This window comes from Mobula hypostoma, chromosome 17 (genome assembly GCF_963921235.1).
Source record: "Mobula hypostoma chromosome 17, sMobHyp1.1, whole genome shotgun sequence".
Taxonomy (NCBI): domain Eukaryota; kingdom Metazoa; phylum Chordata; class Chondrichthyes; order Myliobatiformes; family Myliobatidae; genus Mobula; species Mobula hypostoma.
In genome coordinates this window covers 14655325-14680667 of record NC_086113.1, presented here as the reverse complement: position 1 = coordinate 14680667, position 25343 = coordinate 14655325, and the positions used below count along the sequence as shown (strand labels likewise).

General features: G+C 43.5%; 1 long non-coding RNA gene across 1 annotated transcript in view; it reads right to left on the bottom strand.

The window, feature by feature from the left end:
• Nucleotides 1-25343, bottom strand: part of LOC134357683 (uncharacterized) — a 71254-nt gene that overhangs the window by 6139 nt on the left and 39772 nt on the right. Inside the window, exons 3-4 of the long non-coding RNA XR_010020698.1 lie at nucleotides 24321-24382; nucleotides 365-478 (exon numbers count right to left, since the gene is read on the bottom strand). This is a non-coding gene — a long non-coding RNA (uncharacterized LOC134357683). The remainder of the gene's footprint in view (nucleotides 1-364; nucleotides 479-24320; nucleotides 24383-25343) is intronic.

The following is a 25343-nucleotide window of genomic DNA, read 5'->3' as shown; positions in this document are numbered from 1 at the left end:
GATAATTTGTCCTGAAGCCTACAACATTTAATTTATGCATATTACTTTGCTTACCTCGGCGTAATTCACCTGTAGATTTAATTCTTAACTTCCTAACCCTAAGCCATTGTGTGTCATGTGCTCTCTGGTCTGGAGAAGCATTGCCTTGTTTGGCAGTATACCTGTATATAGTTAAATGACAATAAACTTGACTTAACTTGACATTTGGGATCAACTTTGTAGAAGTTCAGTTCTTATCCACTTCTTTAGTGTCAGAGTTTAGTTGATATACACGCGATACATTTAGTACCACACCCAAAGCAAAATGATACATTCCTAGCGCTATGAAGTAAGAGAGAAACTTTATAGCACTTACTTTACATACCTTCTTCATAGGTGGTCTCTCAGAGCAGCTGGGATAATGGATATGTATGCATGCAGCAAACTTTCATTCCCAGTGACAAATGTTAAGAGTATATTTATGCCTTTTCACCATTATCTGTTGAAAAACACAGCTAAGCTTTTGAAAATTACATGCAACTGTTCATAATGCATAAAATACAGACCATAAAGTAAACTTAGATAAACGTAATCCCTAACAGGAATTAGAAAGACATTTTTCCCCAGAGTAATACTTTACAGGAGGGGAAGTGTATTTTAAAGGTCAGTGGTTAAGAGGTGCTACGTAATAGGAGTAAGGAAGTTACCTCAGTTATTGGGCATGGTTCATACAGCATAGCTGCCCACAAGACAGCAGAGGCATAAATGCACGACTGTTCTCCAAGAAAGGTGTGAGTGACTTCACTCTGGTGATTAATGCTAAACAAACATTCAAATAGAGAGAAAAAATAGCTGGAGAGGAAGCGATGTAATGAAAGTTGCCTGCTTGAGATCTATATGAACTGATGGCAGAATATGTTCAACTGCGCCCGTTACTCAGCTGGGAAATGTCGACACTTAAGCATCCAACATAGTGTGACTTTGGTGCCCTTATGACCTCGTAGTTTACTGCACTTCATTCAAATGTGTTTCACTGCAGTCCAAGGTGTATTAAAGAACTGATACAAAATACCTAATGGTGTCAGACATTGGCAGACCACCTTATAGATACTGATTTCTCCTCAACGTGTCCTTGTGGGTTTGTTACTCATTTTTAAATCTTTTTATTAATATATAATCTTCTACAGCTATAAAATACAGAAATTCAACAAATTAGTATATATATAATTAATAAAGCTGAAAAAAGCATATATATGCTAATGAAAAAAAATTATAAAAGAAAAAGAAGGAAAAAAGAGAACCCCAGCTAACTAAAAAAAAACCCACTAACTATAAAACAAAAAAAAGAGGAAAAAAAAACCCATTAGGAACCAACTCCCGGAGCAATACATCTTACAATCATTTTTATATATATATATAAAAGAAGAAAAAGAAAACAACAACCGCCAAATCACATTTATATAACATAAAATTGGAAGGAAACCATGTGGGTATGGTATGTTGGTGCTGGATGCATAGTGACACTTGCAGGCTGGGCTACCCCCAGCACTTCTCAGACTGTATCGATTGTTGATACAAATGACACATTTCACCGTATCATTTGATGTACATTGAAACATTGAAACATACCCTGAAATGCGTCATACATGTGACAAACCAAGGTTCAAGTTTATGAACCACGTGGACATTAGAACATACAGTGAAATGTGTTGTTTCTGTTCACAGCCATCGCTCCCGAGGGTGTGCTGTGGGCAGCCTACAAGATCACCGCACATTCTGATGCCAACAGGGCATGCTCAAATTGTTTGGCAGAACAACACAGAACACAACATGTTCTGGCCTGACCTCTAATTTCCCCATATCATGTCCCTAAACCCTAACCTAACCCCTGATTCAGCTAATAAAGTTTGTAAAGCTACTCCCAATAAACCTTATCTTTATAAATGACCACTGACCACTTGGCCACGATGTTGCAATTACAGCCAGAACAAAGTCTGTATTCCAACCCAAGTTCATAAATTACAGCACCCCAGTTCAGGCAGAAGCAAATTAAGGATACAGACCGCAGAACCCGCCGTCTCCAACACTGGCTGGCCTGGACATCTTCAGTCCGCGATCCCTGCTGGTGACTCCATGGCTCGAATGATCCAGAGCATATTCAAAACCCGGACTTCATCACCATCAATTCAGGTTCCAATGACCTCGGACACCTCCAAAGTGCGGATTGCGCAACCTCCAACTCCAACTCTGGCCTTGACTTCCAGGCCGGGTCTTCACGCGCTGCCACTGGAACCCCCGTCTCCCCAATCCCCACCGCCACTCCGCAATCCCGTCTCTCTCAGGTCCCACCGCCAGCTCTTTGGTCCTCGGAGACTCCATCTTCCTCTCACCCCAAACCCCCCTTCCCCTCAGACACTGCCATCCCCCCTTCCCTCCTCCAAACCCAGCTCTCATCCGTGCCATCTTCACCATCTCCTCTGACCTTCCCTCTCTGAGGCAGAACATTTTGTCCTCAGTAAGAACCCACCCTCAGTGAGTTCCGTGCCCGCCATGACGCCGAGCTCTTCTTCCACTGTCTCCGTCTCTGAGCCTATTTCTTTGGCAAGGACTCTCTACCCCACACCGATGACCCCTTCCCCTGGCTTCAGCCCTCCTCCTCTTCCTGGACACTTCACCCTGTTCTCCTGCCTGCTCCAGACCTTCTCATTGCCAGCTGCCGACGGAACATTAACTGTCTAGACTTCAACACCTCTGTCTCCAATTCCAACCTGGCTCCTTCCGAAGGCTCTGCTCTCCACTCCCTCCGCAACAGTCCCACCCTCACCATCAAACCCGCAGATAAGGGAGGTACTGCAGTAATCTGGCAAACTGACCTCTGCCTCACTGAGACCCAGTGCCAACTCTCAGATACCTCCTCTTACTTACCCCTTGAACAGGACCCCATTAAGGAAAACCAAACCATTGTCTCCTACACCATCACCTACCTTATTGACTCTGGGGATCTCCCATTCACTGCCACCAACCTCATAGTTCCCACACCCCACACCTCCTGTTTTTACCTCCAATATCCACAAACCCGTTGTCCAGGTAAACCCATTGATTCAGCTTGTTCCTGCTCCACTGAACTCATGTTTTATCCCCTCTAGTTCAGTCCCTTTCTACCTACATCTGTGACACTTCACATGCTCTGGATCTTTTCAACGATTTCAAGTTCCCTGGTCCCCGTCATCTTATTTTTACCATGGATGTCCATTCCCTATACACCACCATCCCTCACCAGGAAGGCCGCAAAGCTCTCCATTTCTTTCTAGACACCACACCCAACCAGTTCCCTTCCACCACCACCCTCCTCTGCCAAATGGAACTTATCCTCACTCTAAATAATTTTTCCTTTGGCTCCTCGCACTTCCTACAAACAAAAGGTGTAGCCATGGGTACTCACACGTGTCCTGGCTATGCCTGCCCATTTGTACGCTACGTGGAACAGTCTATGTTTCAAGCCTTCATTGGTGACCGTCCCGCACTTTTCTTACGCTACATCAACAACTGCATTGCTGCTTCCTCCACCCATGCAAACTCGTCGACTTCATCCATTTTGCCTCCAACTACCACTCTGCCCTCAAATTTACCTGGTCCGTTTCTGACACCTCCCTCCCCTTTCTTGATCTCGCTGCTCTGTCACTGGAGAGAGCTTATCTACAGATGTCTATCTTCTTCTCTCAATTGCTCATCTCCACTGTGTCTGCTTTCAGGATGAGGCTTTTCATTCCAGAACTCAGGAGATGTCCTGCTTCTTCAAAGAAAGAGGTTTCCCTTCCTCCTCCATCAATGCTGCCCTCAACCACATCTTTTCCATTTCGCGCATATCTTCCCTCACCCCATCCTCCCGCCACCCTACCAGGGATAGTGTTCGTCTTGTCCTCACCTACCATCCCACCAGCCTCCGCATCCAGCACGTAATTATTTGTAACTTCCATCATTTCACCACCAAGCATATCATTCCTCTCCCCCTCGACCCACTTTCTGCTTTCCACAGGGATAACTCTCTGTGCGACTCCCTTGTCCATTCGTCATTTCCCACTGATGTCCCTCCTGGCACTTATCCTTACAAGCAGAACAAACGCAACACCTGCCCGTACTCCTCCTCCCCCACTACCATTCAGGGCCCCAAGCAGTCCTTCCATGTGAGACGACACTTCACCTGTGAGTCTGCTGGGGTCATATACTGTGTCCGGTGCTCTTGGTGTGTGGATGGAACTGGACTCTCTGACGGTGGTGTCTGAAAAGAGGATGCTGTCCAAGTTGCATGCCATCTTGGTCAATGTCTCCCATCCACTACATAATGTACTGGGTGGGCACAGGAGTACATTCCACCGAGATGCAACACAGAGCGTCATAGGAAGTCATTCCTGCCTGTGGCCACCAAACTTTACAATTCCTCCCTTGGAGGGTCAGACACCCTGAGCCAATTGGCTGGTCCTGGACTTATTTCCTGGCATAATTTACATACTACTATTTAACTATTTATGGTTTTATTACTATTTATTATTTATGGTGCAACTGTAATGAAAACTAATTTCCCCCGGGATCAATAAAGTATGACTATGACTACGACTATGACAGTGACTGCATCTGTTCCATCTACACATTTCAGTTGTTCTTCTGTATCCACTCCCAATCCACACCCTCCAGCACCAGGAAGGTCAGGAACTGTGGGCAGATGGGAGCCTCACCACCTGCAGGTTCTCCTTTAAGTCACTCTTGATGTTCTGACTTGAATTCTGTGGCAAATGCTCTGCATGTGGCCACAGAAAAACTGTAGAGAGTGGTAGACATAGCCGAGCACCTCACAGAAACCTGCCTCCCCCTCAACTCTGTCTAGATTTCTCGCTCAGCCAGCATAATAAAAAACCCCACCCATCCCAAACGTTCTCTCTCCTCCCCTCTTCCGTTGGGCAGAATGTCTGAAATCACGTACTTTTGGGTTCATGGGCAGCTTCTACCTGGCTGTTAGAGGAGGAACTTTTTACTGCACCTCAGTAAATGTGACAACAGTAAGCCAATTCCAGTTTCAAAGTACATCCCAAAGAAGCAATCTGTATGTGCCATTAATCCTCTGTATTCTTACAATTCCTTCATAGCACTGGGAGAATACTACAGTGACGACTTGAGAAAGAAATGGAGGTCTGTGAGCACATCCTCATTAGACTTCTGGAGGTGAAGAGTGTCAGCAGCTTTAACTTTCTTGGCATTATCACTTCAGAAGATCTGTCCTGGGTCCAGTGCGTAAAGGCCATTACATTACTTCTTTAGAAGTACACCTAGATTCAGCATGTCATCTAAAACATCGACAAACTTCTTTTGATGCGCAGTGGACAGTATCCTGGCTGGTTGCATCACAGCCTGGTATGGAAACACCAATGCCCAAGAATGGAAGAGCCTACAAAAATTAATGGATACAGTCCAGTCCATCACAGGAAAAACCCTCCCCGCCATTGAGCACATCTGAAAGGAGAATGCTGCTATATAAAATCATCAAGTAGTCCCACCATCCAGGCCATGCTCTCTTCTTGCTGCTGCCATCAGGAAGGAGGTACAAGAACCTTAGGACCCACACAACCAGTTTCAGTAATCGTTATTAACCTTCAACCATCAGGCTTCACTCACCTCTACACTGAATTGATTCCATAATTTATGGACTCATTTTCAAGGACTCTACAACTCATGTTCTCAGTATTATTTATTTATCAATCCATTTATTTATTCACTCATTCATGCATCTAATTATTTTGTATTTGCACAGTTCGTCTTTTGCACATTGATTATTTGTCTGACTTTGCGTGTAGTTTGTCATTGATTCTATTGTATTTCTTTGTTCTGCTGTGAATACTGCGACTCTGTTGCAGCTCGGGTCATCGGAATGTAGAGTTCAATTCTGGCGCCCTCTAAACATCGTCGCTGTGTATCCTCCCTGTGGAATTTGTGGGTTTTCTCCAGGTCCTCCAGTTTCCTCTGATAGTCTACCAGGTAGATGTACTGGTAGGTTAATTGGTCATTGTAAATTGTTCCATGATTAGGTTAGGGCAGTGTTTCCTAACCTTTTTTTTTTAGCCCAATGCCCCCCTAAAGCACCTTCATACTTGCCAATCCTCTTTTGAGGCACAATATACTTTCCGGGACCCCAATAGTGTAAAAACATGTCTACCATATGCTAACATAAGAAAAATGATTCTGCTTTAAATTTTTATTTGTCTTTAAAACTAGCTTACACAGTATCTGTACACTGTACAGCAGCTTCAATATCAATGTGATCTTTGAGCTTGATGGCTTTAACCAAGAGTTGAAATATCTGATTCAAGTTGTGACATCAAGTCCCCAGGCATAACAATGAACAAGCGGTTTCTATTTTTTGTGAGTATGTGGTTCACTGCATTGAAGCCTCTTTCAACAAGGTAGGAGGATGGAAATGCAATGAAGAGCAGTTTGTCTCTTCTCCAAAGACCAGGAAACTTCATATGGCAGTGTAGTCACTTGCCAGAAAAACCGATGTTTTTGAAAAGCATTTTTGTTTCTTCAGCATTCTGAATTTTGTTAATTTCTTCTTGCAAGCTATCGTCCTGTTCTTCCACCTTGCAAAGAAATGAGTTAATTACCCTGTCTGGAATTTCCAGATCATTCAAATCTTTGAATTGATTCTGAAAATCCTTCTTCAGTGACTGCAGGTGTAAGCAGTACTCTTGCAAATCAACATCTGTGAAAGAGAGTGCCATACTTTCCTCGCAGGGAAACTATGAGAACATTCTTCTCTCGATGTTTTGCTTATATATTTCCAATTTTCTGATAAAAGTGGACACTGCTCTTTTTTCGTGGATTAAATTGAAATTCTCATCCTGCAGTTTCATATTTACAATGTTCATTTTGTCATACAGATCAGCTAGATATGCCACATCTCCACGTAGAAATTCAATCTTGTTCCCATGTTCTTGTTGACCTCTAGCAAAAATTCAACCAGTGTCAAAAAGATCAAAGAAATGTTTTAAGCAGCAGCCTTTTGACAGCCAAAACACTTCAGTGTGAAGAAGCAAGTGTCCAAACTTTTCATTGTTATCTTGGCATAAATCATGAAGTAGTCTGCTATTTAATGGATGAGCTTTAATTTTGCTGATAGCAGATATTACAAAAGTCATGCTTGAAAAAAGTTGCTGGGTGAGGTTTTTGATTGCAAGATGTTGATGATAAATTACACAATAGATTACAAACAGACTTGGAATTTCTCTTTTCATAGATGCCACTAAACTAGCATGGCGACCTGTCATAAATGGTGGCTCCATCTGTTGGACAAGAAATCATGTTCCTAATTGGAACACTTTTATCCTCAATATTAATTTTGAGGTCATTGTAGATTGATTCTCCATTGATACTTGTTTTTAAATTTTTGCAAAAGAGTATCTTTTCATACACTTTTCCATTTTTGATCAAGTATACATATGCCATTAGCAATATCTCATTGTCTTGCACAGATGACTCATCTAGTTGTATCCTTAATTCTCTTTTTTGTAGCTCTGTGCATAGCTGATACTCAATGTCTTTATTCATTTCGTCAATACCACGAGCAACAGAGTTATTACTCAGAGGAATTGATTTTAAAATACTGGTATCCATTTTGAGAACAGCGGTGAGCACTTTTGATACAGCAGGCTTTATTAATCTTTCACCAATTGTATGAAATCTTCCACACTTTACTATCATTTTGGAAATGTTATCAGAAGCCAGAAATTCAAAAAAGGCAAGGGTCAGAAGCGAGTGTAGTCACTATTACTAAGAAGATGCTTGGGAAGCTGAAAGGTCTGAAGGTAGATACAGTAAGTCAAATGGACCATAGCCCAGGCTCCTGACAGACAGAGCTGAAGAGATTGTGAAGGCGTTAATAGTGACCTTTCAAGAATCACGCCAGTCAGGAATGGTTTTGGAGGACTGAAAAATCACAAATGTCACTCCGTTCTTTAAGAACGGAGAAAGGCAAAAAACCCCCCCAGAGAATTATAGGCCAGTTCGCCTGACTTCAGTGGTATTAGAGTTCATTATTAAATGTCAAGTTTCAGGGTACCTGGAGGCTTATGACAAAATAAGCCAAAGTCAACATGGTTTCTTAAGGAGAAACCTTGCTTGACAAATCTGTTGGAATTTTTTGAGGAAATAACAGGCAGGATAGACAAAGGAGAGCCTGACGATGTTGTTCACTTGGATTTTTAGTAGGCCTTTGACAAGGTGCTACACACAAGGCTGCTTACAAGATATGATCTCAGGGTATTACAGAAAGATACTATCATGGATAGAAGATTGGATATCTGTCAGAAGGTAAAGAGTTGGCTGAAGAGACTAGTGGTGTTCCACAGGGGTCTGCTACTTTTCATGTTGTGTTATTCATCTGGATGACAGAATTGATGGCATTGTGACCTAGTTTGCTGATGATACAAGGATAGATGGCGGGCAGGGAGTGTTGAGGAAGCAGTGAGTCTGCAGAAGAACCTGGACAGATTAGAATAAGCAAAGAAGTGGCAGATGGAACACGGTGTAGGGAAGTGTATGCTCATGCACTTTAGCAGAAGGAATAAAGGTGTAGATTATTTTCTAAATGGGGAGAAAATTCAGAAATCAGAGGTGCAAAAGGACTTGGGAATCCTGGCACAGTTTTCCTTAAAGTTTAACTTGCAGGTTGAGTCAGTAGTAAGGAAGACAAATGCAATGTTACCATTCATTTTGAGAGTATTAGAATATGAAAGCAAGAATGTAAGCTTGAGACCGTTGGTCAGACCATATCTAGATTATTGTCAGCAATTTTGGACCCCAGATCTAAGGAAGGATACGCTAGCAATGGAGAGGGCCCTGAGCAGGGTTTACGAGAATGATCCCAGGAAAGAAAGAGTTAATGTGTGACAAACATTTGATGGCTCTGAGCCTGTAATTGCTGGAGTTGACAAGAATAAGAGGGATCTCATTGAAACCCACTGAATATTGAAAGGCGTAGACAGAGAGGATATTTTCAATTGTGGGGGAGTCTAGGGCCAGAGGGCACAGCCTCAGAATAAAAGGACATCCCCTAAGAAAAGAGATGTGGAGGAATTTCTTGAGCTAAAGGACAGAGAATGTCTGCAATTAGTTGCCACAGACGGCCATGGAGGTCCTGTCATTGGGTATATTTAAAGCTGAGGTGGAGTTCCTGATGAGTAGGGGTGTCCAAGGTAACTGGAAGGAGGCAGGAGAAAGGGTTTGACAGGGATAACAAATTGGACATGATTGAATGGTGGAGCAGACTCAATGGGCCAAATGGCCTAATTCTGTTCCTATGGCTTATAGTCATACATCATTCATTCATTTTTCCAAGTAAATTCTTCCTTTCAGTATTATTGAACTAGCTGTTTTTATACCCCCACCCCCACCGAGATTTTGTTTTGTTCAAATAATTCTCCAGGAATTGGTAAGGAAATGATATAATTATAACACAATTTTCTTGTTGTTGTCAGTGTTACTCTCAAAGGAGGATTAATAGAATAATGCTAAAAATTCAGTGGTTGTTATTTCTAAGAAATAAGTGATATTTCCTTCGGTGTGTATAATGGTTGGCATATGTGCATTAGTTTAGCTTCTTTGTAAGCATAACCATTTTCCAATGGTCTAATGCCCACTCCTGCCTCTCTTTTACTCTTTGTATATCTGAAAGAACTTCTGGTATTCCCATTTACATCATTGGCTAGTTTCCTTCATATTTCATCTTTCTCTTCTCATGGCTTTTTGTTGCCTTCAGTTAGTTTTTAAAACATGTGCAATACTCTGGCTTCCCAATAATTTTTAATATGTCCTACACCCTCTCTTTTCTTTTTATGCTGATTTTGACTTTCCTTGTCAGCAGTGACCCAACAGCAGAAAAACACAAACAACAACAAAGACAAGGGACGAATAACCTCAGACCTGTTGGACAAGCTAAAGGACTGACACTCCCCCAGCAACGCCTTTTGGATCTTCCTACCTGTATCACTCACAGTCACGTCCTCTTGTTCCTGACCACTGACCTAATCTGAAGTAGTTAGATAGCTAATAAGACAGTAAGATATAGGAGCAGATTTAAGCCATTTGGCCCATCGAGTCTGCTCCACCATTTCATCGTGGCCGATCCAATTTTCATCTCAGCCCCAGTCTCCTGCCTTCTCCTCATAACCCTTCATGCCATGACCAATCGAGAATCTATCAACCTCTGCCTCAAATATCCGTAAAGACTTCGCCTCCACAGCTGCTTGTGGCAAAGAATTCCACAGATTCACCATTCTCTGGCTAAAGAAATTCCTCATCTCTGTTCTAAAAGGACGCCTCTCTATCCTGAGGCTGTGTCCTCAGGTCTTAGACGCTCCCACCATAGGAAACATCTTACCCACATCCATTATGATGAGGCCTTTCACCATTTGATGGTCTTCAATGAGGTGATCCTCTCATTCTTTCGAATTGCAGTGAATACAGGCCCAGAGCCATCAAATGCTCTTCATATGACAAACCATTCAATTCTGGAATCATTTTTGTGAACCTCCTTTGAACCTTCTCCAGTTTCAGCAGACACTTTCGAAGATAAGGGGCCCAAAACTGCTCACAATACTCCAAGTGAGGCCTCACCAGTGCTTTATAATATCTCAACATTACATCCTTGCTTTTATACTTTCATCCTCCTGAAATGAATGCTAATACTGTATTGTATTTGCCTTCTTCACCACAGACTCAACCTGCAAATTAACTTTTAGGGGAATCTGCACAAGGATTGCCAAGTCCATTTGTGCCTCGGTTTTTTTGTAGTTTCTCTCCATTTAGAAAGTAGTCAACCCTTTCAGTTCTTCTACTAAAGTGCATGACCATACACATCCCAACACTGTATTCCATCTGCCACTTATTTGCCCATTCTCCTAATGTGCCTAAGTCCTTCTGTAGCCTCAAAACTACCTGTCCCTCCACCTATTTTAATAAACTCTGCAACAAAGTCATCAACTCCATCATCCAAATCATTGACATTTAACATAAAAAGAATTGGTCCCAACACAGACTTCTGTGGAACACCACTAGTCACTGGCAGCCAACTGGAAAAGGCTCCCTTTATTCCCACTCTTTGTCTCCTGCCAACCAGCCACTGCTTTATCCATGCTAGAATCTTCCCTGTAATACTACTGGTTTGTAGCTTGTTAAGCAGCTTCATGTGTGGTACCTTGTCAAAGGTTTTTTGAAAAACCAAGTGCACAACATCAACCAATTCTTTTGTCTATCTTGCTTGTTATTTCTTCAAAGAATTCCAAAAGATTTATCAGGCAAGATTTTCCTTTGAGGAAACCTATTTTATCATGTGCCTCCAAGTACCCTGACACCTCATCAATAATCGACTCCAACATCTTCCCAACCACTGAGGTCAGGCTAACTGGCCTATAGTTTCCTTTCTTCTACCTCTCTCCCTCCTTGAAGAGTGGAATGACATTTGCAATTTTCCAGTCTTCCGGAATCCTTCCAGAATCTAGTGATTCTTGAAAGATTACTACAATGCCCCCACAAACTCTTCAGCCACCTCTTTCAGAACCCTGGGGTGTACACCATCTGGTCCAGGTGACTTTTCTACCTTCAGACCTTTCAGTTTCCCAAGAGTCTTCTCTCTTGTAATGGTAACTACACACACTTCATGACCTTGACACCTGGAACTTGCACCACACTGCTAGTGTCTTCCACCGTGAAGACTGATGCAAAATACTTACTTCAGTTCATCTGCGATTTTGTTGTTCCCCCATTACTACCTCTCCAGCACTGTTTTCCAGCAGTCCATTATCCACTCTCACCTCTCTTTTACACTTTATGTATCTGAAGAAACTTTTGGTATCCTCTTTAATATTATTGGCTGGCTTACTTTCATATTCCATTTTTACCTTCTTAATGAGTTTTTAGTTGTCTTCTGTTGGTTTTTAAAAGGTTCCCAATCCTCTAACTTCCCACTAATTTTTGCTCTATTATATGCCCTCTCTTTGGCTTTCATGTTGGCTTTGATTTCTCTTGTTAGCCACGGTTGTGTCATCTTGCCTTTAGAATACTTCTTCCTCTTTGTGCTGTATATATCCTGTGCCTTCTGAATTGCTTCCAGAAATTTCAGCTATTGCTGCTCTGCCGTCATCCCTGCCAGTGTTTTATTCCGAAGAATTATGGCCAACTCCTCTCTCATGCCTCTGTAATTCCATTTACTCCACTGTAATACTGATACATCTGACTTTAGCTTCTCCTTCTCGAATTTCAGGGTGAATTCAATCATATTATGATCACTTTCCCCTGAAGGGTTCTTTTACCCCAAGTTCTTTAATCAATTCTGGTTTATTGTACAATACCCAATCCTGAATAGCTGATTATCTAGCAGGCTCAACCACGAGCTGCTCTAAGAAGCCATCTCATAGGCACTCCAGAAATTCCCCCTGCTAGAATCCAGCACCAACATGATTTTCCCAATTTACCTGTATTTTGAAATCCCATGTGACTTTTGTAACATTGCCCCTTTGGCATATACTTTCTCTCTCCCATTGTAATTTGTAGACTATATCCTTATGGGTGTTTGGGGGTCTGCATACAACTCCCATTGGGCAGAGTTTGATAGGATCTTGATTGGACATGGCATCAAAGGTTATAGGGCGAAGACCAGGGAGTGGGGCTATCAACCTCTGCCTTAAATGCACCCAATGTTCTTGCCTCCACAGTCACCTGTGGCAATAAGTTCCACAGATTCACCACCTTCTGTCTGAAGAAATTCCTCCGCATCTCCACTCTAAATGGATGTTCCTCTATTCTGAGGCTGTGCCCTCTGTTCCTAGATTCCCCCACCATAGGAAACTTCCTCTCCACATCCACTCTTTCTAGGCCTTTCAACATTTGATAGCTTTCAATGAGTTCATTCTTCTAAATTCCTGCGAGTAAAGGCCCAGAGTCATCAATTGCTCCTCGTGCCCAGAATTTTCATTCCCAGAATCATTCTTGTAATCCTCCTTTGAACCGTCTCCAACGCCAGTACATCCTTTCTAAAACTACTCACAAGACTCTAAGTGAGGCCTCACCAGTGCCTTATAAAGCCTTAGCATTACATTCTTGCTTTTTATATTCCAGTCCTCTCAAAATGAATGCTATCATTGCATTTCCCTTCCTCACCACCACCTGAACCTGCGAATTAATCTTTAGGAAATCCTGCACGAGGACTACCAAGTCCCTTTGCACCTCGGATTTTTGTGTTTTCTCCCTGCTTAGAAAATAGTCTACGCTTTTATTTCCTTTACCAAATTTACAAAATCCTTGTAAATTTTCTCTGAGCTCTTTCAAATTTATTGATCTCTTTCCTCTAGTAGGTGACCAGAGCTGCACACGTGGGCCAAGGAATGGTAAAAATAAATCTACTGAGACAAGTGTGAGGTGTTGCATTTCAGTAAGTGAAACCAAGGTAGGACTTGCACAATAAATTAAAGGGCCATGGAGAGTGGCACAGTTAAGACAGTGTGGAGACGAAGGTGACTGGCAGCTTTGCCTTATTAGTCAGAGCACTGAGTACAAGAGCAGGGAAGTCAAATTACAATTTTACAAGACATTGGTAAGAACATTCCAGGAAGGATGTCATGAAGTTGGGAGGACCACAAGATCTTAAGTTATAGGAGCAGAATTAAGTTATTTGGCCTATCAAGTCTCCACCATTTCGTCATAGCTGATTCATTTTTTCTCTCACCCCGATCTCCTGCCTTCTCCTTGTATCCCTTAAATATACAATATACAAAGGTGCACAAAAAGAATTCCAAGGATGTCACCAGGGCAGGTTTAATAGGCAGGTCCATGGAGTGTAGTAAGGGTGACCTTGGAGGTATATAAAATCATGATGGTTATTGATAAGATGGATGGTCGCAGTCTTTTTCCCAGGATGGGAGCTTAAAACCAGAGGACATAGATTTAAGGTTATGCCGGAGAGATTTAAAAGGGACCTGAGGGGCAATGTTTTCAAACAGACAGTGGAGGAAATATGGAACGAACAGCCAGAGGAAACTGTAGAGGCAGGTACAATTGCAATGTTTAAAAGACACTTAGCCAGGTACACGATTTAGAGAATTATGGACCAAGTACAAGCAAATAGACTAGCTTGGATGGACATCTTGGCAGGTGTGGACAAGTTGCACTGAAGAGGCTGTTTCTTCACTATAAAACTCTATGACTATGACTTCTGTTCGAACCAAATCACGCAATAGAAATGATTTTACATTCTTGTGTAGTTGGAAGGAAAGATATTGGTGAAGAATGAATTCTTCCTCATAGACCTGCTGTCTCTGTTTCTAGGTGATGTGCCCAGGCCAAAGGTCATGAGGGGTAAGAAGGTATGGACTGGCAACACTCAGGGATGGGAAAGTACTGGGGTGAAAGTTATGTCGGATGTTTGAAGGGTATGAAAAAGTGACATTTTCTTTGAGCAAGTGGGAATCTTCTTCTCTTAGGCTGGGTTGCAACTCAGAGCTGGAGATAGACACAAGGTCATCGAGACAGAGACTAGAAAAGCTGTTGGACACTTGCAGTTTCCTTCAGCAGTATATTGTGTAATGCGGCTTAGTCACTGGCGGATGAGTGTTATTTTTTCTCTTTTGCTACTTCATTAACTATTTTTCTTTCCTTCTGTATTTATGTTTTATATCAATCGAATAAAGTAATTTCTTACAATCTTTAACACGTATATAGTGTCTCCTTTGTTTTCAGATACTTCTTGCTGCTAAGTCTCGAAAGAACAAGGAACAAATTTTAAAATATTTTATTACAGTAGTGGAGTTGCTGCTGGGCATAGAGCTAGAAGTCTGTGAAGAAGAAAACATTTTTCACCAGTATCTTTTCTTATAACTGCACAAAGAATGTAAAATAATTTCTATTTTGTGACTAGATCAGAACAAAGGTCATAGTCATAGAGCTATATCGTGAAGATACAGGCCCTTGAACTGAACTTGTCCCTATCAATCACAATCCCCATAGTAGAACTGTCTGACCACCAGCAAGTGAGAGTACCTTTTCCAAGTGTACAAAAATGGCTCAAAAGATGTCTGACCATTACTATTGGAAGGGAAATCAAGGTTAAATCACTTTTGCTGGCTGTGCCAGGGACACATGATTAAATTGGTTAAGAATGTGTTTGGTTACTCTCAGGCATGCCCCACTTCCACCTGTCATGAAGAAACGAAAGGATCTGTGAATGATTAAAATAATATTTATTCACCCAATAAATATTTAAACGTTAAAGATTGGCTTTATTTGTCACATGTACATTGAAACATACAGTGAAATGCATCATTTTGCGTCAATGACCAACACAGTCCAAATATTTGCTGGGGGTAGCGCAGAGGTGTTGCTATGCTTCTGGGACCAACATAGCACGCCTACAACTTACCAATCAGAATGTGAGGGGAAACTGGAGCATCCACAGTCACAGGGAGAACATACAGACTCCTTACAGACAGCAGCTGGAATTATACTCCAGTCGCCGGTGTAGTAGACCGTTGAAGCGTTATGCTGACTAGTACGCTACAGTGTCGCCCTCCACACTACCATGTCAAATGGAGTGCACTTGGCGAGGTTTCAAACAGCAGGAAGGTGGTGAGCAACGGAGATGGAAGCATAGTCAGAGATGCGTGTGATTAGGCATTGAATGAGTATGAGGGACAATGTGACGGCCAAATAGAGCAAAGGAATGGTGGTCAACACAAAATAATCTGAAGGTGCTGGGGTCAAAGCAACACTCACAACATGCTGGAGGAACTCAGCAGGTCAGGCAGCATCCGTGGAAAAGATCGGTCGACGTTTCGGGCCGGAACCCTTCGTCAGGACTGTAGGGGGAAGGGGCAGAGGCCCTATAAGGAAGGTGAGGGGAGGGTGGGAAGGAGAAGGCCGGTAGGTTCCAGGTGAAAAATAGTAAGGGGAAAGATAAAGGGGTGGGGGAGGGGAAGCAGGGAGGTGATAGGCAGGAAAGGTGAAGAAGGAATAGGGGAAAACACAATGGTTAGTAGAAGGAGGTGGAACCATGAGGGAGGTGGTAGGCAGCTGGGGGAGGGGGCAGAGTGACATAAGGATAGAGGAAGGGATGGGGAGGGAATTACCGGAAGTTGGAGAATTCTATGTTCATACCAAGGGGCTGGAGACTACCTAGACGGTATATGAGGTGTTGCTCCTCCAACCTGAGTTTAGCCTCATCATGGCAGTAGAGGAGGCCATGTATTGACATATCTGAATGGGAGTGGGAAGCAGAGTTGAAGTGGGTGGCTACTGGGAGATCCTGTCTGTTGTGGCGGACGGAGCAGAGGTGCTCGACGAAAATATGGTGATATGCACAACATGATTTACAGGAACATTATAAGACCATAAGGCTGTTAGACATAGGAGCAGAATTAGGCCATTCGGCCCATTGAGTCTACTCTGCCATTCAGTCATGGCTGATCTTTTTTTCCCTCCTCAGCCTTAACCTGCATGACCTTTGATGCCGTGTCCAATCAAGAACCTATCAAGCTTGCTGCCTTAAATGCACCCCATGACCTGGCCTCCACAGCTGCCTGTGGTAACAAATTCTACAAATTCACCACCCTCTGGCTAAAGAAATTTCTCCACATCTCTGTTTCAAATGGATGCCCCTCTATCCTGAAGCTGTGCGCTCTTGTTCTAGACTCACTCGTCATGGGAAACATCCTTTCCACATCTACTCTATCTAGGCCTTTCAACATTTGAAAGTTTCAATCAGATCCTCCACCCTCCCCCCGACCCCGTCATCCGTGTAAATTCCAGTGAGTACAGACCCAGAGCCACCAAATGTTCCTCGAATGATAACCCTTTCATTTCCAGAGTCATCCTTATCAACCTCCTCTGGACCCTCTCCAATGCCAGTATATCTTGTCTTAGATGAGGATCCCAGAACCGTTCACAATACTCAAGGTGAGGCCTCACTGGTGCCTTATAAAGCCTCAGCATCACATCCCTACTCTTGTATTCTAGACCTCTTGAAATGAATGCTAACATTGCATTTGCCTTCCTCACCACTGACTCAGCCTGCAAGTTAACCTTCAGGGTGTTCTGCACAAGGACTCCCAAGTCCCTTTGCATCTCAGATGTATTGACTTCCCTGGCTTTGTCCGAAAGTATTTCCTGCACCGAGGATACAATGGGGCACAAGGCACCTGGAGCTGATCCCTTCAGCCACAGATTCCTTCCAGCAGGAATCTTCTTCCGCCTTTGGGTGGCATGGTAATGTAGAAATTGAGGTTCTGGAGAGGTTGCAGAGAGGACTGCCAGGATGCTGCCTGGTTTAGAGGGCACGTGCTATCATGAGAGGTTGGATAAACTTGGATTGTTTTTTTCTAGAGCGCCGGAGGCTAAAAGGAGATCTGATAGAGGTTTATAAGATTATGTGGGGCACAGATAGAGTAGGCAGGGAGTATCTTTTCCCCAGAGTTGAAAAGTCTAATACCAGCAGGAGAGGGAGTAGGTTCAAAGAGGATGTGAGGGGTAAGTTTTTTTACTCAGAGCGTGGTGGATGCCTGGAATGTGCTGCCTGGTATGGTGGTAGAGGCAAATATGTTAGAGGTTTTTAAGTAACACACACAAAATGATGGAGGAACTCAGCAGGCCAGGCAGCATGTATGGAAAAGAGTACAGTCGGCATTTCGGGCCCAAACCCTTCCTCCACCATCAACACTGCCCTCAACCGTATCTTTTCCATTTCATGCATGTCTGCCCTCTCCCCATCCTCATGCCTCCCTACCAGGGATAGAGTTCCTCTTGTCCTCACCAGCCTCCACATCCAGCACATAATTCTGCGTAACTTCCACCATATCCAAAGGGATCCCACCACCAAGAACATCTTTCCCTCCCCCCATTTTCTGCTTTCCACAGGGATCGCTCCATACACAACTCCCTTGTCTATTCATCCTTCCCCACCAATCTCCTTCTTGGCACTTATCCTTGCAAGCGGAACAAGTGCTCTACCTACCCCTACACCTCCTCCCTCACTATCATTCAGGGCCCTAAACAGTCCTTCCAGGTGAGGTGTTACTTCACCTCTGAGTCTGCTAGGGTCATCTACTGTATCCAGTGCTCCCGGTGTGGCCTCCTGTGTATTGGTGAGACCCAACCTAGATTGGGAGACCTCCTCACTGAGCACCCACATTCTGTCCACCAGAAAAAGCAGGATCTTCCAGTGGCTATCCATTTTAATTCCACTTCCCATTCCCATTCCAACATGTCAGTCCATGGCCTTCTGTACTGTTGCAATGAGGCCACACTCAGGCTGGAGGAGCAACACTCTATATTCCATCTAGGCAGCCTCCAACCTGATGGCATGAAAGTCTATTTCTCAAACTTCTGGTAATGCCCCCTCCCTTTCACCATTCCTCATTCCCTTTTCCCTCTCTCACCTCATCTCCTTATCTGCCCATCACCACCCTCTGGTGCTCCTCCCCTTTTTCTTTCTTCCACGGCCTTCTGTCCTCTCCTATCACATTCCCCCTTCTCCAGCCCTTTATTCCTTTCACCAATCAACTTTAAGCTCTTTACTTCACCCCTCCCCCATCCTGGTTTCACCTATCACCTGCCACCTTTTACTTTTTCCTCCCCTCCCCCCCACCTTCTACCTCCGACTCCTCAACTTTTTTCCTCCTGTTCTGATGAAGGGTCTCAGCCCAAAACACCGACTGTACTCTTTTCCGTAGATGCTGCCTGGCCTGTTGTGTGCTGCGTCCGGCATTTCGCCTGTGTTGCTCGGATTTCCAGCATCTGCAGATTTTCTCTTCGTTTGTGAGAAGCTTTTAAGAGATGTTTAAATAGGCACATGGATGCAAGGAAGGCAGAGGAATATGGGTACTGTGTAGGTAGGAGGGATTAGTGTTTGTGAGCTTTGGATTTGTTTTTTAGCTGGTTTGGCACAACATTGTGGGCTGAAGAGCCTGTTCTTGTGTCGTACTGTTCTACGTTTAACACCATTAGACCACCAACGACCTGGGTGAAATTCCACTGCTGTCCAGAAGGAGCTTTTATGTTCTCCTGGTGATTTTCCTCCAGGTGTTCCAGTTTCTTCCCACATTCCAAAGGCAGAGGCGTCACAGGTTAATTATCCACATGGGTGTAATCGGATGGCACACACTCACTGGGCCCGAAGGGCTTGTTACCATGCTTTTTGCTAAATAAAATAAATTTGCATCTTGAATTTTTTTCCTTCATTGCTGGAAAAGAAAGTTACCTACCAGTGCAACAACGGTGACAGTCTACACCAGCGCACCTCAAGGATGCGTCCTCTACTCTCTCTACAAACATGACTGTGTGGCTCGGCACAGTTCAAATGCCATCAAATAAATCTGCCGACAGCAAAACTGTTGTCTGCAGAATATCAGATGGAGACATGGAGGCTTACAGGAGTGAGGTAGATCGGCTAGTTGAGTGGTGTTGCAACAATAACCCTGCGCTCGCGTCAGTAAGACCACGGAACGGATTGTGGATTTCAGGAAGAGGAAGTCAAAGGAACGCACACCAGTTCCCTTTGAGGGATCGACAGTGGAAAGGATGAGCAGTTTCAAGTTCTTAGGTGTCAATATCTATGAAATCTATCCTGGGTCCAACATATTGATGTGATTATGAAGACGGCATATCAGCAGCTATTTTACTAGGAGCTTGAGGAGATTTGGTATGTCTCTCCATGGAGAGTCTTCTAACTGTTTGCATCGTCGTCTGGTACGGATGGGCCACTGCAAAGGATCGGAAGAAGCTGCAGAGGATTGTATACTCGGCCAGCTCCATCATGGGCACGAGCTTCCCCAGCAAAGAGGACATCTTCAAAAGGCAATGCCTCAAAAAAGCAGCATTGATTATTCAGGACCCCCATCACCCAGGCTATATGCTTTCATCTTATTACTACCATTATAAAGGAGGTACAGGATCCTGAAGACCAACTCTCAACATCTTAGGAACAGCTTCTTCCCCTCTACCATCAGATTTCTGAATGGGCAATGAACTGATCCATGAACAACACATGACTATTTTTGCTCTCTTTCTGCGATATGTATTTAATTTATATATATTGTAATTTATTGTCTTTTACGTACTGCACTGCACTGCTGCTACAAAACAACAAATTTCACAGCATACATCAGTGATATTAAACCTGATTCTGATTCTGCTTTAAATTATGTATGATTAGATCAAGGCACAACCATTCTATTGTCCTGATTCCTTTCTAGGACACTTAATTCTTTAAGGTTCCATTTTTTAAGTTTTTGAACAGAATTGACACATCTGGAATTTCTAATTAAGGGGGTGTGTTGAACTGCCACAGGCAGACATTGAAAGTCCACCCAATGTGCTGCAGGAGCTCAGCAGGCCAGGCAGCATCTACGGATGGGAATAAACAGTTGACATTTCGGGCAGAAACCCTTCATCTGGCCTGGAAAGGAAGCGGGCAGAAGTCAGAATAAGAAGGTGGGGGGAGGGAGGAGAGGAAGAAGTACAAGGTGGCGGGTGATTGTGGAAACTGGGGGGGGGGGGAAGGCTGAAGTAAAGATCTGGGAAGTTGGTTGGTGGAAGAGATAAGGGGCAGGAGCAGGGGGAATCTCATAGGAGAGGACAAAAGACAATGGAGGAAAGGGAAAGGGGAAGAGCTCTAGAGGGAGGTGATGTGCAGGTACGAAGGTGTGAGAGGGAAAAAATAATGAGGAATGGTGGTGGAGAGGAGGGGGGCATTATCAGAAGTTCGAGAAATCAACGTTCATGCCATCAGATTTGTGGCTACCCAGACGGAATATAAGGTGTTGCTCTTTCAACATGATTGTGGCCCTGTTGTGCAGTAGAGGAGGCCATGGTCTGACATGTTGGAATGGGAATTAGAATTGAAATTGGTCACTGGGAAATCCCACTTTTTGTGGCGACTAGAGGGAGGGTGCTCAGTGAAGATGTTCCCTAATCAATGCCGGGTCTCACTGATATACAGGATACCACACCAGGAGCACCGGATACAGCAGATGACCCCAATAGCCTTGCTAAATTTCCAGCATCAGCAGTACTTCTTGTGTCTATGTTGAGAGTCCATTTTCCCACCAAATATTGCTCACCCTGGCTTTGAAATTTATTGCGATCTCAGTGAGTCAGTTCTAGATCAGAGTATGGGAGGGACGCTTCATTTATTAAATGACTACTATAACTTTCAATGGTTCATTTATTTTCGAAGTATACAATTTTGAAATTCTCCTCCTCTGGGTAGCCATGAAACCAAGAGAGAAAAGAAAGGCAGCATAATCATCAGCGGCCCCCCCCCCAAATCCCCCCTCCCCACACAAACAAAAACAGAACAGGCACATCAACCACCCTCCTTACCCCTCCTCACACACAAAAAAGCCAACCAAACAAAAATGGAACAGGCACATTGACCCCCAAATCCCCCTCCCCGCACAAAAAAAAATCAAGACAGATCGAGTGAAAAACACAGAATATAGGAAACTATAAGACTGAAGAAAAGACTATAGGCCAAGTGAACATTCAAATCACAGGAAATCTGGGCAACAATCTCCAGGCCCAGCGGCCTACCTTTTCCTCTCCGGAGCAGAGCCATCAAAAGACAGGCAGCTAGCGCTCCCTTCCGCACTGGCCTCTATGCTGAAATCTCCCTCATCGCTTTAATCGGTGAACAATGGAAACAAAATGGACTTACTAGTTTCACTTCTGTTTTAACATAGTCACAAAACAGGAGGACTTATTGAGGGCACAGCCTCAGGATAGAGAGACAGAGGTGCAGAGAAATTTCCTCAGCCAGAGGGTAGTGAATTTGTGGAACTTATTACCACAGGCAGCTGTGGAGGCTGGGTCATTGGGTGTATTGAAGTCAGAGCTTGATATGTTCTTGATGGGCCATACCACCAAAGATTACAGGGAGAAGGCTGAGGAGTGGGACTGAGGAAGGGAAGAAAGGATCAGCCATGATTGAATGGCGGAGCAGACTTGATGGGCCAAGTGGCCTAATTCTGGTCCTATGTCTTATGGTCTTATGGATTTTGGTTACCTTTCAACAAAACTATGGAGTTAATAATTAGGAATTATTTCTTTAAATGGTAACTGTTATGAGTATTTTGTAACATTTATGTATGGACAGTAAATGAAGTACAGTCAGTTTCTATGTTATTAGGACCCTGGGTACACCTGCTCATTAATGCAAATATGCAATCATCCAATCATGTGGCAGCAACTCAATGCGTACTGTCTGCAGACATGGTCAAGAGCTTCAGTTATTTTTCAGACCAAACATCAGAATGGGGAAGAAAGTTGATCCAAGTGACTTTGACCATGGAATGATTGCTGGTGCCAGACAGGGTGGTTTGAGTATCTCAAAAACTGCTCTTCTCCTGGGACAAAACTGAACAGTGAACAGCAGTTCTGTGGGTAAAATGCTTCGTTAATGAGAGAGGCCAGAGGAGAATGGCCAGACTGGTTCAAGCAGACAGGAAGGCGACTGTAACTCGAATAACCCTGTACTACAACGGTGGAGAGCAGAAAAGCATCTCTGAACACACAACACATCAAACCTTGAACGAGAAGGACACCAGCAGCAGAAATCCATGAATATACATTCAGTGGCCACTTTATTATGTGCAGGAGGGTCCCTAACAAAGTGGCCATTGAGTGTATATTGGTTGAATAAAGATATCATCTACAATTGAAACAAATTGCTTTCAATTTGATTACAGTTGCCTCTATTTGCATTCAACTGATTAATTTTTTTTGGTTAGCATTTAATCATTTAAAATTACAGAAGAGAAAATGAAGCTGTTAGCCTGCAAAAATACTCTCAATGTGGTTATATTATATTCCAACCCACAGACTAAAAGCTTCAACTGAGTTCATTAGGGAATTTAAAATATGTGTTTATAAGCAAACAGCTGTTTGCTGCTGCTTGTGTGGATTGTAGATTTCTTTGCTTGGAGGCAACAATGGGATGGCAAAACTTCTAAAACTCAAGGCACAAAGGGACGTTTCCAGAAGAGCAAGGAACGTTGTTTACTGAAATATCTGGGTTGCCAGTTAAAAGGAAGGAAAGTGTATAGCCCAGGTCCACCGATGTAAAAATTTACAGAGGAGTGGTGCTTGGAAAAGAACATTGAAATCTGGGAGAGCAGAGACGATGAAGTCCTTGGAATCAGGCCCAAGCGAATTTGGCAGATAGGCCTCATAATAACACGGGCTGAAAGCTGCCAACCAATTGCAGACCGTTCATCTATCTTGTGTACAATTTCCAATGGGAGTCATGAGGCTGCTTATTAAAATAAGTACTGTACCTCAGGAAGGCTACACTGAAACTCTATCCTAACTGCAATTTTGCTGGATGCTGCAGATGGCGGGACTAAAAAGAAAGGGTGTACCCAGAATTTCAGAGAACACCCAGGTGGTGTTGTTGACAAGTCGTTCAGGAGGGGCTTTCTCCTCACACAAAGTGGATTGATGCACCTTAAAAACACTGAAGGACAAGAACAGGGGAAGGCCATTCACCTTTAAAAGCCTGCTGATTCATTCCATATGAATGGGACCAATTCATTATCTGAATACCATTCTCCTGTTCTCAATCTCCAGATCCATTTTGTACCAAAAAAATCTATACGCCTCCTTCTTAATATACTCAGTGGCTACTTTATTAGGTTCACCTGTACACCTGCTTGTTATTACAAATATCTAATCAGCCAATCATGTGGTAGCAACACAATTCATAAAAAGCATGCAGACATGGTCAAGAGGTTCAGTTGTTGTTCAGACCAAACATCAGAATGGGGATGAAATGGGATCTAAGTGGCTTTGACCATGGAATGATTGTTGGTGCCAGACCAACTGGCTTGGTTATCTCAGAAACTGCTGATCTCCTGGGATTTTCATGCACGCAGTCTCTAGAGATTACACAAAGTGGTGCGAGAAACAAAAACCATCCAGTGAGTGGCAGATCTGTAGGCAAAAATGCCTTGTTAATGAGAGAAGTCAGACTGATTCAAGCTGACAGGAAGGCACTAGTAACTGCGGTACAACAGTGTGTGCAGAAGAGCGTCTCTGAATGCAGAATGCATTGAATCATGAAGTGAATGAGCTACAGCAGCTGAAGACCACAAACACACACTCGGTGACCACTTTATTAGGTACAGGAGGTACCTTGTAAAGTGGCCACCAAGTGTATATCAGGCAACATCGTCTCCACAGTCTTCTGTGGCAGGGAATTTCACAAGTTCACCACCTTCTGAATCAGTAAGTTAACTCTGTCCAAGATGCCTTACCTGATAACCTAGAGCTGTGATACATGGTCCTTTCCCCATCAAACATCCTCTCTGCGTCCAGCCTGCACAAATAGAATGCGTACATTTCATTGGGATCTCTTCTTATTCTACTAAATGCTGCTATTACAGAGAGATAGATAGATAGATAGATATACTTTATTGATCCCGAGGGAAATTGGGTTTCGTTACAGCTGCACCAACCAAGAATAGAGCATAAATATAGCAATACAAAAACCACAGACAATCAAACAACAAAATGCAAACTATGCCAGATGGAAAATAAGTCCAGGACCAGCCTATTGGCTCAGGGTGTCTGACCCTCCACGGAAGGAGCTGCAAGTTCGATGGCCACAGGCAGGAACGACCTCCCGTGCCGCCCATTGTTGTATCTCGGTGGAATATGGCCGAAGTCCAACAGCAAAAAGTTCAATATCCAGTCTACAAACACGTTCCTCGATCGTAATATGACCCGGATTGCACCATCTGTTGTTAACCAGAACAGTAAGCACCCAACTCCTTTACGCTTACCGCTCTCAGTGCACTTCCGGTCAGCCCGAACAATCTGGAAGCCATCCATGGAGAAGTTTTGATCGGGTATGTCCTCGTGCAGCCCCGTTCCAGTGAAACACATAACACTGTACTCCCGAAATGTTCTCTGACGCCTGGCTAGTGCCATGAATTCGTCCATTTTATTACCCACCGAACTCCTCTTCTCCATAAGTCTCTGTTGTCTCGACCCGGTCCTCTTTCCTTGATTTTGTGATCCCCCTCTGCATCCTTATGTATTGCATTGAACTGCTGCTGCAAAGTTAACACATTTTACAATATATCTGGTGATATTAAACCTGATTCTGATTACAGGCCCAGATGGTTCAATATTTCCTCATCCAAGTCAGATTTATCACCCTCTGGCTAAAGAAATTCCTTCATATTGATTGAAGGAATTACACCTCCAATAAACACAGAGGCCTCAGTAAGAATGATGAAATGGTGGTACCGTTCACTCACTCCCACCTTAATATT